We start from the raw sequence: 13,785 nt of genomic DNA, 5'->3' as shown, positions 1-13,785 counted from the left end.
GCTGGTATTTAAGGCAGCGAGGTCTGCAGCCTCACTGCCGGTTATAGCTTCTGTCACCAGTTCTGCTGACCTGCTCTTCTCCTAGTTCTTGTCCTGTGGATATTCTGTTGGATTGCCTGTGTATGACCCCTTGCCTGGATTTGGACCCTGGCTGTGTTTCTTGTGACCACGACCCCTGGCGTGTTTACCGACTTTCCTGTTTGCTCGTGACCCTTGATCTCTGCTTGTTTATTGGGTTCGCTGTCTGCTGCCGGCCCTCGACCCTTGCCTGGACTTCACTCTGCTTTCCTGGGTTCTCCCCAGCCAGTACGCATGTCACGGAGGAGGTAGCAACACCTGCAAGTATTGGCACAACTACACAAGGATGCGCGGAGTCTAACACGCCACCGGTATTCACCAGGGACCCCCGCAAGGAAGTTTGGACTTCGCGGCGAACGACGTGCAGGTCACGGCCCTCCCAGGTAGCTACTTGCGAGATGGTAGGCTATACGTGGTCGTACAGGCAGAGTCAGGATCCAGGCGGGCAGATAAGGTACCGAATCAAAAGGCAAAAGAGGAGTCAGCAGGCTGAGGTCAAACCGGAGTATTCGGTGCAGGACAGAAGGGAGATCCAAGAGCGAGGTCAGAGGAAGCCGGGTCGGTAACAGGAGTCAAAAGAGTAATGGAGGTATATATGGAGTTATATATACAATACAGGAACGCTGGAGGCTAGATAACTAGTTGCTCTGGCACCCTAATGGTGTCAGAGCCAGATATATATAGGAAGTGGCTGCTCCTCATTGGTGGGCAGTGATTCGGCGGTCAGTGGTGCTGACCGCCGACAGGAAGCTCCAGAGCGCGTCCCGTTGCTACGGCGACGGGCGCGCATGCGCACCACGTCGCCGGGAGAAGCGTCCCGTTGCTTAGCAGCGGGGCGCCCGGCCGGAAGTAGACGCTCGTTCCTGCGTGATGAGGAGGCGCAGGGACAGCGTCTGATAGTACCCCCCTCCTCACAATTGGGAAGAACATCGGGTCCAGGGTGTCGCTTAAAGAAGGCGGCCAATAGTTTTGGGGCATGCAGATCTTCCTTAAAAACCCAAGATCTCTCCTCCGGGCCGAAGCCCTTCCAGTGTACCAGGTACTGATAGCGTCCTCGGACCTTACGTTCAGCAAGGACTTGACTAACCTCATATTCATCGCCCATAGTCGTGGGAATGGCTTGAGGAGCAGAAGTGGTATGATGAAATTTGTTGAGTACCAACGGTTTGAGGAGGGAGATATGGAAGGTGTTGTGAATCTTCAGTGCTGGAGGGAGTTGGAGTCTGACAGTAACTGGATTAATAACCTGAATCACCGAAAAAGGTCCAATAAAGCGAGGTGCAAGTTTCATGGAGTGAACCCGTAGTTTTAGGTTCCGAGTGGACAACCACACTTTATCCCCAACCTGGAGAACCGGCACCAGTCCTCTATGGTGGTCAGCAGAAGACTTGTACTGACGTCCGGATCTTAGAAGATTTTGTTTAGTGGAAGTCCATAGTTTAGCCATATCTTGAGTCATGGCATGGGCGGCAGGAACGCAGAGGGAGGGGAGGAAAACGTGGGAAGAATAGGGTGGGTCCCATACACAGTGAAGAAGGGAGAATATCCAGAAGAAGAATGATTATGGTTGTCTTGTGCAAATTCGGCCCAAGGCAGTAGAAGACTCCAATTGGACTGGTTGTGTCAGGAAAAGCAACATAGAAATAATTCTAAGTCTTGGTTTACTCGCTCCGTCTGTCAGTTGGTCTGTGGGTGATAGCCAGAGGAGAATTTAAGACCAATACCTAGATCCTTGCAAAAGGCTCTCCAGAAGCGAGAAACAAACTGGACACCACGGTCAGAGATTATTTCCTGAGGACAACCGTGGAGGCGAAAGATCTCTTTAATAAAGATTTGTGCTAGCTTTAGTGGAACGAAATGGGCCATCTTGGAGAATCTGTCCACAGTGACCCAAATAGTGTTGTAGCCATTGCTGGGTGGCAAATCAGTGATGAAATCCATCGATATGCTAGACCATGGAAGATCAGGAATTGGGAGAGGTAGTAACAGTCCAGCTGGAAGTTGTCTAGGTACTTTATTTTGAGCACAGTAGTGCATGAGGCTACGAACTCCCGAACATCTGTATGGACAGTGGGCCACCAATAATGTCGAGAAAGCAGTGAGAGAGTCTTCTCTGTACCGGCATGACCAGCGAATTTTGAGGCATGTGCCTAACGGAGTGCCCTCAAGTGTAGGTGTGGCTCCAGAAAGGAACAACCGGATGGAGGTGTATGAGTGATAGCCACAATACATGAAGGTTCTAAGACTGGTGGAGGTTCTACTGAGGGTGGAGTGTCAGAGGTGTCAAAAGAACGAGAAAGAGCATCGGCCTTAGAATTCAGAGACCCAGCACGGTAGGTGAGTTTTAGATTAAACCGGGCAAAAAATGAGGACCATCTGGCTTGACGAGGGTTTAGACACCGGGCATCCCGAAGGTAGATGAGGTTCTTGTGATCGTTAAGAACCGTAACCGGGTAAAGAGCACCCTCCAGAAGATTACGCCATTCCTCAAGTGCAGACTTTACTGCAAGTAACTCTTTATCTCCAATGCCGTAGTTAGACTCCGAGGGAGAGAACCTACTAGAGAAGAACCCACAGGGTTATAGTCTCCCCGAAGTAGTCTCTTGCGACAGAACTGCCCTAACACCGACAGAAGAAGCGTCAACTTCGACTATGAATGGTCTGTTTTGATCCGGTTGAGCAAGCACAGAAGCAGAAGAGAAGGCTTTCTTAAGGATTCCAAAAGCGGTGACAGCCTCCGGAGACCACACCTGGGGGTTAGCTGATTTTCTGGTCAAAGCGGTGATAGGCGCGATGATGGAGGAGAATTGCGGTATGAACTGCCGGTAGTAGTTGGCAAAGCCAATAAATCTCTGATTAGCTTTCAGTCCCATAGGTCTAGGTCACTTGAGGATTGTGGATAACTTCACAGGATCCATCTGCAGACCAGCCCCCGATACTATGTAGCCCAGGAAGGGAATCTGTGGCATCTCAAAAACACACTTCTCGAGTTTGCAATAGAGCTTATTTGCTCGTAAACGAGAGAGGACCTCCCTTACATGACCACGATGACTGGTCAAGTCAGAAGAGAATATTAAGATGTCGTCTAGGTAAGGTACTACAGAAACATAGAGGAGGTCTTGAAAAATTTTGTTAATGGAGGACTGAAAAACAGCAGGAGCGTTGCACAATCCGAAAGGCATCACAAGATACTCAAAGTGACCCTCTTTGGTGCAGAAGGCGGTCTTTCACTCGTCTCCAGAGCGTATACGAATGAGGTTATACGCGCCCCGCAGATCCAGTTTAGTGAAGATTTTTGATCCTGCGATCCTATCAAACAGTTCAGAGATGAGTGGCAACGGGTATCTGTTTTTAACGGTGATGGCATTCAGTCGCCAATAATCAATACAAGGCCGTAAGGAGCCATCTTTCTTCTTAACAAAGAAAAATCCCGCGCCCGCGGGGGAAGAGGACTTCCTAATGAATCCACGCTGTAGATTCTCAGATATATAAGTAGACATAGCAGAGTTCTTGGGAAGAGATAAGGGGTAGATTCTGCCCTTAGGGAGAGGTTTGTCTGGTAATAATTCAATTGAGCAATCCCAGGGACGGTGAGGAGGTAAAGCCTCAGCAGCGGCCTTGCAGAAAACATCTTGGTAGGAGAGGTATGCAGATGGTAGTTCAATCTGAGATGTCAGGCGACAAGGGAGAGAGGAGTGGCCAGGTCTCAGGCCAGCGAGGCAGGACTTGAAACATTGTGGGCCCCAAGAGGTAACCATCGCACGATTCCAATCAAATTGGGGTGAGTGAAGCTTGAGCCAATGTAATCCAAGAATAACTGTATAACAGAACGAGGGAGAACCAGGAACTCGATGACTTCAAAATGTAGTACCCCTACCATCAACCGGATAGGGGAGGAGATATGGGAAACTGACCCATTGGAGATCCGATTCCCATCCACCGCGGTGAGAAATAACGGCTGAGGCAATTTTTGTACACTTAATTGGAGTTGCAATGCCAGAGTGGCAGAGATGAAATTCCCGGCAGAGCCGGAGTCCACAAAGGCTAAGGTCTCGAAGAGGCCGACAGGTGTGTCCAAGGAGATGGGCATGAGGCAATCAGTGCCAGAAACGGTGTATGGAGTAGTAACTCCAACTCCTAAGTCGGCCTCCCTGCCACCGACTAGGAGGAGGCGTTTCCCGGTCTTTTGGTGCAAGACGATAGGGTATGCCCAGGGTCCCCGCAATATAGGCAAAGATTTTGCTTGAAGCGTCGCTGGCGTTCCTCTGGGGTAAGCCTGGACCGACCAATCTGCATTGGCTCCTCCTGAGGTACCGGGTTCTGGAACAGGGGAGCAAGGCGAGTGGAGGTCCGTCTGGTGGCTGAACATTCCTGGGTACGCTCTCGGAAACGTAGATCTATGCGATTGCATAGGGAGATCAGAGAATCCAAATCTGTAGGAAGTTCCCGTGAGGTTAACTTGTCTTTGACTCGGTCTGTCAACCCTTGCCAAAATGTCGCTACCAAGGCTTCATTGTTCCAAGCAAGCTCAGAGGACAAGGTGCGGAACTGAATAGCATACTGACCGACTGTCAGAGATCCCTGGCGGAGAGCTAGGAGACTGGAGGCAGCAGAAGATATACGACCGGGCTCATCAAAGACCTTCCGGAAGGCCTCGATGAAGGTAGAGGCGTTGGATAGGATTGGGTCATTCCGTTCCCACAGAGGAGAGGCCCAGGCTAGGGCTTGTCCGGACAACAAGGATATAATGAAGGCCACTTTTATGCGTTCCGAGGGAAAGGATGCTGGATTACACTCAAAGTGGATAAGACACTGATTCAGAAATCCTCTACATCTTTTGGGCTCTCCGTCAAACTTATCCGGCGGAGAAAGCTTCAACGCAGCGGTGGACGCCACAGCAGGAGTGGATGAGGTTGCTGCAGTTGCCCAAGTCGCCACGGGAATAATTTGAGCAGATGTCACAGAGGCCTGGAGGGACTCGAGGCGTGCAGCGACTCCTTGAATACATTGGAGCAGCTGCGCCTGTTCAGACTCCTGTTTCTCAACTCTGTGAGCCAAGTGGAGTAGGAGGTCCCGAGCAGAAGGTTCGTTAGACGTCTCGGTTGACATGGCCAGAGCAAGCTGTCACGGAGGAGGTAGCAACACCTGCAAGTATTGGCACAACTACACAAGGAGGCGCGGAGTCTAATACGCCGCCGGTATTCACCAGGGACCCCCGCAAGGAAGTTTGCACTTCGGGGAGAACGACATGCAGGTCACGGCCCTCCCAGGTAGCTACTTGCGAGATGGTAGGCTATACGTGGTCGTACAGGCAGAGTCAGGATCCAGGCGGGCAGATAATTTACCGAATCAGAAGGCAAAAGAGGAGTCAGCAGGCCGAGGTCAAACCGGAGTATTCGGTGCAGGACAAAAGGGAGATCCAAGAGCGAGGTCAGAGGAAGCCGGGTCGGTAACAGGAGTCAAAAGAGTAATAGAGGTATATATGGAGGTATATATACAATACAGGAACGCTGGAGGCTAGATAACTAGTTGCTCTGGTACCCTAATGGTGTCAGAGCCAGATATATGTAGGAAGTGGCTGCTCCTCATTGGTGGGCAGTGATTCGGCGGTCAGTGGTGCTGACCGCTGACAGGAAGCTCCAGAGCGCGTCCCGTTGCTACGGCGACGGGCGCGCATGCGCACCACGTCACCGGGAGAAGCGTCCCCGTTGCTTAGCAGTGGGGCGCCCGGCCGGAAGTAGACGCTCGTCCCTGCGTGATGAGGAGGCGCAGGGACGGCATCTGATAACGCACTTCACAACCCTCTGTTAGTCTGCGGCCAAGTCTGTCCCCACCACTAGGGGCTCCAGTGAACACCATACTGGCAGAGTAGACTCCGTGTTGTGCTGTACCGACTAGAGGGGTTCCTAACAGTGAGGCCATGAAACAAATCCTGGTAGTTCTGGACAAGAAACTATGCAACCTCGAAAAGAAAAAAGCAAATTTGATGACTACCAGGATCGAATAGAGCAACTGAATTAAGATCAACTGGGTGCACTGGCAAAATATCAGGAGGTTGTAACCAACTTTTGCCAATGAACTGCAGACAAGTTTTATGGGTTTGGGCCAAGATATTCGGAAAAACATAAAAACGGCGGTGCTAGAGATGCAGTTTGTCTTGGATAAGCCTGGCAAAGAGGAAGTGCGCAGTGACTTGATTTAAGGTTTAAATGGGGTTCCTGTGATATCAGAGGAAGATCTAGCCCTTATACAACCACCAAGGATTGACTGGAAGTGGGCAATGTGGCAGCAGAGTCTTGATAAATGGCTACAGACCACCATCTAATGGTTTCAGAGGAAGTTATAATAGTTACTGTCCTGCCTTCCCAAACCCTACAAAGAATGGTTATTCACAACCACAGTTCAATGCTCCCCAGGATTATACCAACAACTACAAACGATATGCCTACCAAAAAACTTTTAAGTGCAGCACAGGGCAGGGAGGTCCTAAGGGAGCTACTCAAAGTCACCAAAGACCCCCAAAGGGATACCACAATTAACCCGTTGGAAGGAAGTCAACTAACTCATTGGAAGGAAGTCAATTAACCCGTTGGAAGGAAGTCTTGCACACTCTTACAAGAAGTTTTATTGCTCCCCCCTCCAGGGAAATTTTATTTTAAGGGTAATCCTTTAATTGTGCGTGGTACAAAATGAGACTACTCTTGCTACTTTATATTATGTGTATATGCACAGCAATTTAGAATTCATATGCTACATATTCTTCCTGTACATCAGTATGGTGCCAGTGGCAGGTTCACACACCTGTTTATGAAGGACATTGATTCTTGTTAATTCCACTTGGGGTTCTAAGTTAGTGAGGGACCTAACACCCACTTTAACCCTAGGTCATTAAATGATCATTTGAATACATAAGATGCCCAGTGTTCCGCCAAATAAATATAGATCATGGCAGAGCTGATACTGTATCATCCAGTCATTGGGCTTTCAGTAATATTTCGTTCCATCTTATCATGTATCATGTGAGGTTTTTTTTTTTTTATTTTCACTACCTGGATTGAGAATTTAGCTAGTTGGTATAATGGTTTCATTTGGTGAAGATATGCTGGTTTGGTTTAGGCACAATGTTCCTTATACAGAACTGTAATCCTAATCCAAGGTACCATTTGCTCAAACTGCTCATTCTTTCACTGTGAAGGAGACTGGTAGTCTTGCAAGTAGAGCAATCATTTTAAAAAAACAGTAAAATCATGTTTCTAAAAAGTGGTTGATCTGATGTGAATCTTCCTAGTTGCGATGAGTGGAACAAAGTGGATGAATGGATGGCAATATTGGTGTAGAATTCCTTGTGGCAGAATTTGTCTTCTATGTGAGTGCTGAACAGCTGAATATGAGTCTATCTATTGATATCAACAATCTTATGTGAAAGTTTAAACACCTGCTTATTGACCACTCTAAGGCTAGGTACACACTGAAGAATTTTCTGACTGACGTGTAATCTACAATGACTTTCCCTCTGACCAAAGGTCCGATTGTTAGGACGATTAATGCGTATGCCACATTTTAGACGATTGACGAAAGACCGACCGTCCGGGAAGCAACTTTTCAGCGCCATATTGTCATGAGGAAATATTAGAAATTTGTACACACTTAAACGACTATGTAATGATACCCCAAGAAATTTAAATAAGGGGCAGAGCATGTTCAATAGTAACCACCCCAAACCTCATAAAAAAGTGAAGGCAACACGTTTTCTTCATACATTCTCAAGCATGTGTACATTGTACGTTCGTTCTCAACTGCACACAAATTTTTTTTTCTTACTAATATGGATATTTTTTAAAAACGACAAGCAACTGCTCTTTTTCTGCTCACTGTGGCAAGAAAATTGCAATTACAGACCCGAAGGGAAAGAAGGAGAAAGAATAGAACTTCTTGGATGAAACAGTGGTTCAAGAGGAGAGACTCATTCTCTCATATGTCCCTGCTGCAGTAGATACGAGATAACAACCCCGATGACTTCAGGAATTTCCTGAGAATGAATGAGCCCACATTCCAAGAACTGCACCAACTAGTCATCCCCATCATCCAGAAGGAGGACACCCGTTTAAGGATACCCATACCTGCTGAGCAGAGACTGGTTGCTACCCTAAGATTTCTGGCAACAGGATGGACACTGGCTGATCTGAAATACAGCACAGCAATTTCACCGCAAGCTCTGGGTTTGATAATACCTGAGACCTGTGATGCTATCATTGAAGTTCTCCATGAACAGTATATGAAGGTTAGTAAACATAAATAGTGTTTTTTATATATAAATGTATAATTTTGTTTACATACATATAATTTGCAATATATATTAAATTTATAAAGTACAAACCAATAAAAGCAGCCAAATATACAGTTTATAGTTGTTCATATTGAAACACTTCGCTATTATCCATTTGTGATGACCTTCAACTGAAGTGTTGCATGTTTGAGCTGGGTATAGGGGTAGAAGTCAGGAATTGTTTTGACATTAAATGTTGTCCTCCCATACTACCATGCTGCATCTGTGTATGCCAAAATGTGTACAAAGGTGTCTGGCTGTGGTTTGCTGGCGTTATAATGGTATCTGGGTACAAATCTACCTTTCTCACGCCAAACGCTTCATTTCCACTTATATCGGTCTACTAGCACTTTTCATTTTGCTTGCTAGTGTTTGTCCAAGTAGGTCAAAAGTGTGTGTGGTTCAGGTTCTTTGGCCATCAAAGTGTTTGCGCATTCCGCCACCTTTGTAGTTAGCGCATCACTTTCATCAACCTCACAGAGCCTTTTTTTTCCCTCTTCTGTTGTGTTTGTGGTGGAATTACAACCTCAGGTACATCCTAGCTGTTGACTGTCACCTGTGTTCCCTGTATGATAGTTGTAGTTGTCTCTTCTTGGTCATCAAATTTCATCATGAGTTCTTGTGACAGGACAGCTGACTGAGTATCGAAAAAAAGGGTACAATATTAAATGCATGTAATTAAACTTTTTCACTCATCTTTATGTTTCAGTTTCCTGCAACGGTAGAACAATGGCAAATTATTGTGGACGAATTTGAGAAGCACTGGAATTGTCCAAACTGTGGTGGTGCCATGGATGGGAAACATGTTCGAATCATGTCTCCATCCAACAGTGGATCTTTTTATTATAATTATAAAGGATTTTTCAGCATCATTCTAATGACCATAGTGGATGCGAACTATGAATTCGTATTTGTGGACATTGGTAAAAATGGGAAAGTGTCTGATGGCTGTGCATTGGAGCAAACTCCCTTTCATGCATAATTATAAAACGATGAACTTAATATTCCAACTGGAAGTAATACAAAATATTGACTAAATGTTGTGTTTGTGGCGAATAAAGCATTTGCATTGCACAACAATGTGTTGAAACCTTACCCACGATGAAATTTGTCTATATAAAGGTGGATATTTAATTATAGACTGTCACGAGCTAGACTTTTTGTTGAAAATGCATTTGGAATTCTTACTAACGGATTCATAATTTTCCATTCTGCTATTAATCTGTGTTTGGACGAGATAGACAAAGTGGTGATGGCCTGTTGTGTTCTGCATAACTTTCTAAGACGTTAAAAAACCTCCTGTGTACATATGAGGACAACAGTGTTGAGGAAACGGAGGTAGTTGGCTTCACAACTCTAGAGTCATGCCAAATTAGAAATGCAAGTGCAAGTGCAAAATTAAACAGGGAGGCATACCTTCAATATTTTAACGGGGAGGGTCCTCTGCTATGGCAGAATGAGTATATGTAACAATTGTGCATAAACATGTTATGTGTGCAAACTTTATTGTTATGTATTTTTACTTTAATAAACCTGTTACACAGCAACAGCGTAATATATTTATACTTACAGTTCCACTAGAGGTATGTCATCTGCTTGGACCACATCAGTAGGAGAACTACTGTTCATATCCAGGCTGCAGGTGGACTGGTGTGTAATTTCATTTTCACGAATGAAGTGCAGAAGGTCAAAGTAACACAGCTTTGGCACTTAAACATGATCTGCACCTGCTCCTGATATTGTTGAGGCCTCAACCTTATTTAGCTTTTTTTTGTATACAGTCTGAAGGTTTTGTATTTTGCGCTTTGCCCATTCCAAATTTGCTCCAGGGTAATATGGCAGGCATGCTTTCACAAGTTCTTGCATAGCCACATTACGTAACATTCTGTTACAATATTCCTTTGATTTTATTTTCCACAAACGGGTGCGCTCTATAAATCTCGATGAAATCCCTCATGAGCTCCACATTGCGGTCATATCACATTTTCAGGTTCTGTTTAAAAATAAAAAGAAAGAGTCATAGTTATCTTATGTCCACTGATAATATAAGAAAAAAACCTTTACAAAATGTGGTACTATATTTATAAAATATTTTCAGTATAATTTTATGTACTAGTACTAGTGTATCATAAATAATACTAATAAGTATAACCAAAGTATTTTGCATATACACATATTAACATTCACAAAATATATATTTTTGCAGTTGTTACGATAAGCACACTGGTACAAGAAAAAAGTAATAATCACAACTTCCCTTGTCTGGCAATAGATGTAAGGTGTATAAAGCTTGTAGTATCCGTTTGTATTTCTAAGACCACTAGTGGTTAAATATATTAATATATTCGCCAAACACGAGGTAATTATACACGAATGGCCTTCACCCACAATGCTCCATTTTGTACAGATACCACCGCTGATTGGTCCACAACTGAAACAAACACCCATGTCTGAGTGTATAAAATTACCGAAGATCCTGTCTGGTGCCAAGGGATGTAAAAAGATGCCGGATGAGGAGCAGGTGTCGGTGGGGATGTGAGAAGTAGAGAAACAATATGCAGAAGTAGTGGAGGGGGATGGAGAACAAGAAGAAATACAATTAACGGGTGTGAAAAGAGCAAAGGCAATGAGCCTGAGAGAAGTGGAGATGATGGAAAAAGTACTGGACCAGAACGACTACGACTGCCAAAAGAGAAAATACTGAAACGTTAATGCCAGAAAGGAACTAATAGTGCACAAATTGCTAAAACAAATTAAGGAGAAACTTGGAAAGAAAATAAATAAATTTCAAGTACAGAAGCGTTGGTCAGACCTGAAAAATAAAGAACAACGGAGACTGATGCGAATTCATAGAAACATTAAAAAAAAGTGAGTTTGACTGCTTGAAGGACTTGTAAGTGAATTTGTAGATAAACAACTGATAATACAACATTTTAATATACTATATACTATTATTTCCAGAAAGAAGAATGTATGATGACATGTGCTGCGTAGGTACAGAAAATTTTAAGGCTGAACACGTACTTATTAAAGCTGAAAAAATAGATACCGAATTTGAAGAAAAAAAAGATGTATTAAAAGAAGGTATTTAAAGTCACAGGTGGAACTGTAAAATGCTTTAGCGAGAAACGTATACCATTATAATAACCAAAATCGCGCCTGTTTTACAGAATCTATGGAGGTAAAGGCACCTTTGCAGAGATACAATAGGGACTACAACATAAAGTTATTGAGAGCAGTGTAGAAGGTGAGCACATTATATAACTAAACTTTATTACAGATATAGAAGCTAAATGCTAAACTTTCTTTTTTCATTTTCTCGTAGATACCATCGTCATATCGGATGAAAGTTCTGAAGGAGAAAAGAATGTTGGTAGTCCTTTGCAGGGTGTGGTACAGAAGATGGAAAAGCTTGACAAATATTTTAAAGAATTGAGGACAAACATCAATGATGTAAAAAAAAATAGAGATGTTTCAGTTTGTTTCAAAAGCTTGTGCCACAAAGCACTAGGCACTTTCAGCATTAAAAAGTAAAAGTTTATAGTAATAATAAAAATATGTTGAAACGTTTTATTTTATTTATTTATTTTTTTCACGTTATTTTTTGACACATAAATCTACAATAAATCTGTTGGATGTACAATGTGTGGTTTATTCTATGTATTTTACAAATATATGCATTAACAAGTAAATAAAGATTATAAAACATCTTATATGTACATGTAAAGGGTTTTACAGAACACAGGTTCTAGATGCAGAACAATTTACATAGGTGTACTAATATTAGAGGTGGGCGGGCTCAGTTTCCCGAAAACCGAGCCCACCCGAACTTCGGGGGTTCCTAAGCGCTATTCGGATTCCAAAACAAGGCAAAACGTCATTGTGACATCGTCGGATCTTGCGAGTTTTGGAATCAATAAATACCGCCCTCCACGGCGATCTAGCACTATTTGAGAGAGGGACAGAGAAGGGTGGGACAGAGTATAGAGCAGTTGGGCAGGCAAAGTGATAGAAGAGAAGGAGGAGGGTGGTAGCAGTGTGCTGAAATACAAATATAAATTCCTTGCAGGCTTTTTGTCTTAATTTGCACTACTAAGTGTAGGGTCTAATATACACCCAAATCGAAGAGCTGCTTTGGTCATTTGGTCATTGCTGAAATAGTAATTTACAAGTCCATGCAGGCTTTTTTTTCTGAATTTGCACTACTAAGTGTAGGGTCTAATATACACCCAAATCGAAGAGCTGCTTTGGTCATTTGGTCATTGCTGAAATCCTAATATACCAGTCCTTACAGTCTTTTTTTCTGAATTTGCACAAATAAGTGTAGGGTCTAATATACACCCAAAGAGAAGAGCTGCGTTGGTCATTTGGTGATTGCTGAAATAGTAATCTACAAGTCCTTGCAGGCTTTTTTTCTGAATTTGCACTAATAAGTGTAGGGTCTAATATACACCCAAAGACAAGTGCTCCATTGCTGAGAGTCATTGATGAATAGGAAGACATGCAGGCTTGTCTTCTGAATTTGCAGGCAAATTCAACAGTGTTATATTGAATAAACAGACACATAGGGGGAGAAAGAGAAGAGGGAGACAGAAAATTAATCATCTTCCTCAGGACTGTCAATGCTGTTTTAGTCTCTTACTAGGCTGTGGATCAGCCTGCGACAGTCCTGGATGATCATCTTGTCCCTTTTCAAGATGAGGCGATTCCGGTCAAGCCTAATAGCATCCTTAAAGCAGTTCATTAGGTTCCAGGCCTCCTGGATTGCCCCAATGATGTGGGTCCCAGGAAATAATCCCAAAAATACCGAATGGTATGAAAGGCAAGTTCTGGGCACACTGTCCTTATGTCCATGTTCCAAAGCCTGTGCAGTGGGGCAGTCCGAAAAAATATGCTGTGCTGTTTCCCTTCTGCTGATGCAAAAGAGGCAATGGACATATCGGCACAGGTTCCAGGAGTGCATGAATGTCTTGAGAGGCAAACATCCCTGGATAGCCTCCATGCAATGTTTTTGTGTCTATTAGTCAGCCTATTAGAGGCCACATTCTCTCACACATGTTTTGTTGTTGCAGCAGGGAGCCCTGGAACAGACTCCATAATGTCTTTAGCTCTAATGAGCTTGTGGACAGTTTTTGGCTTCCACAAGTCTGGTTTAAGTTCCTCCATATGGTGCTCTCTCACAAATTTTTCAACATCCAGGTAAAACCAAGGTGTAGTCCAGTTGTAAGGGAAGGAGCTGTCCCACTTGTCCCAACCAAGGGTTCTCCAAAGAGGCAGGAGTAAAAAGCGAGACATGGACTTCCCAGCAGAGCAAATGTTCTTTTCAATAGAGTTCTACGGATGCAGTTGCAGACAAAGAAGGCTTGCAGCATTGTGGGGAT

At 44.1% G+C, this 13,785-nt stretch overlaps 1 protein-coding gene and 1 long non-coding RNA gene across 6 annotated transcripts in view; both read left to right on the top strand.

The window, feature by feature from the left end:
• TNRC18 (trinucleotide repeat containing 18) overlaps nt 1-13,785 on the top strand; it is a 655,441-nt gene that overhangs the window by 238,201 nt on the left and 403,455 nt on the right. The window lies entirely within an intron of this gene.
• LOC142097799 (uncharacterized) lies at nt 8,390-12,007 on the top strand. The gene is made up of 5 exons (XR_012678242.1): nt 8,390-10,054; nt 10,812-11,272; nt 11,366-11,488; nt 11,575-11,651; nt 11,730-12,007. It is a non-coding gene; the product is annotated as an uncharacterized LOC142097799 (long non-coding RNA).

This window comes from Mixophyes fleayi, chromosome 7 (assembly GCF_038048845.1).
Source record: "Mixophyes fleayi isolate aMixFle1 chromosome 7, aMixFle1.hap1, whole genome shotgun sequence".
Lineage (NCBI taxonomy): Eukaryota > Metazoa > Chordata > Amphibia > Anura > Limnodynastidae > Mixophyes > Mixophyes fleayi.
The sequence above is the reverse complement of the archived record's forward strand: the minus strand, read 5'-3'. Positions and strand labels throughout refer to the sequence as shown.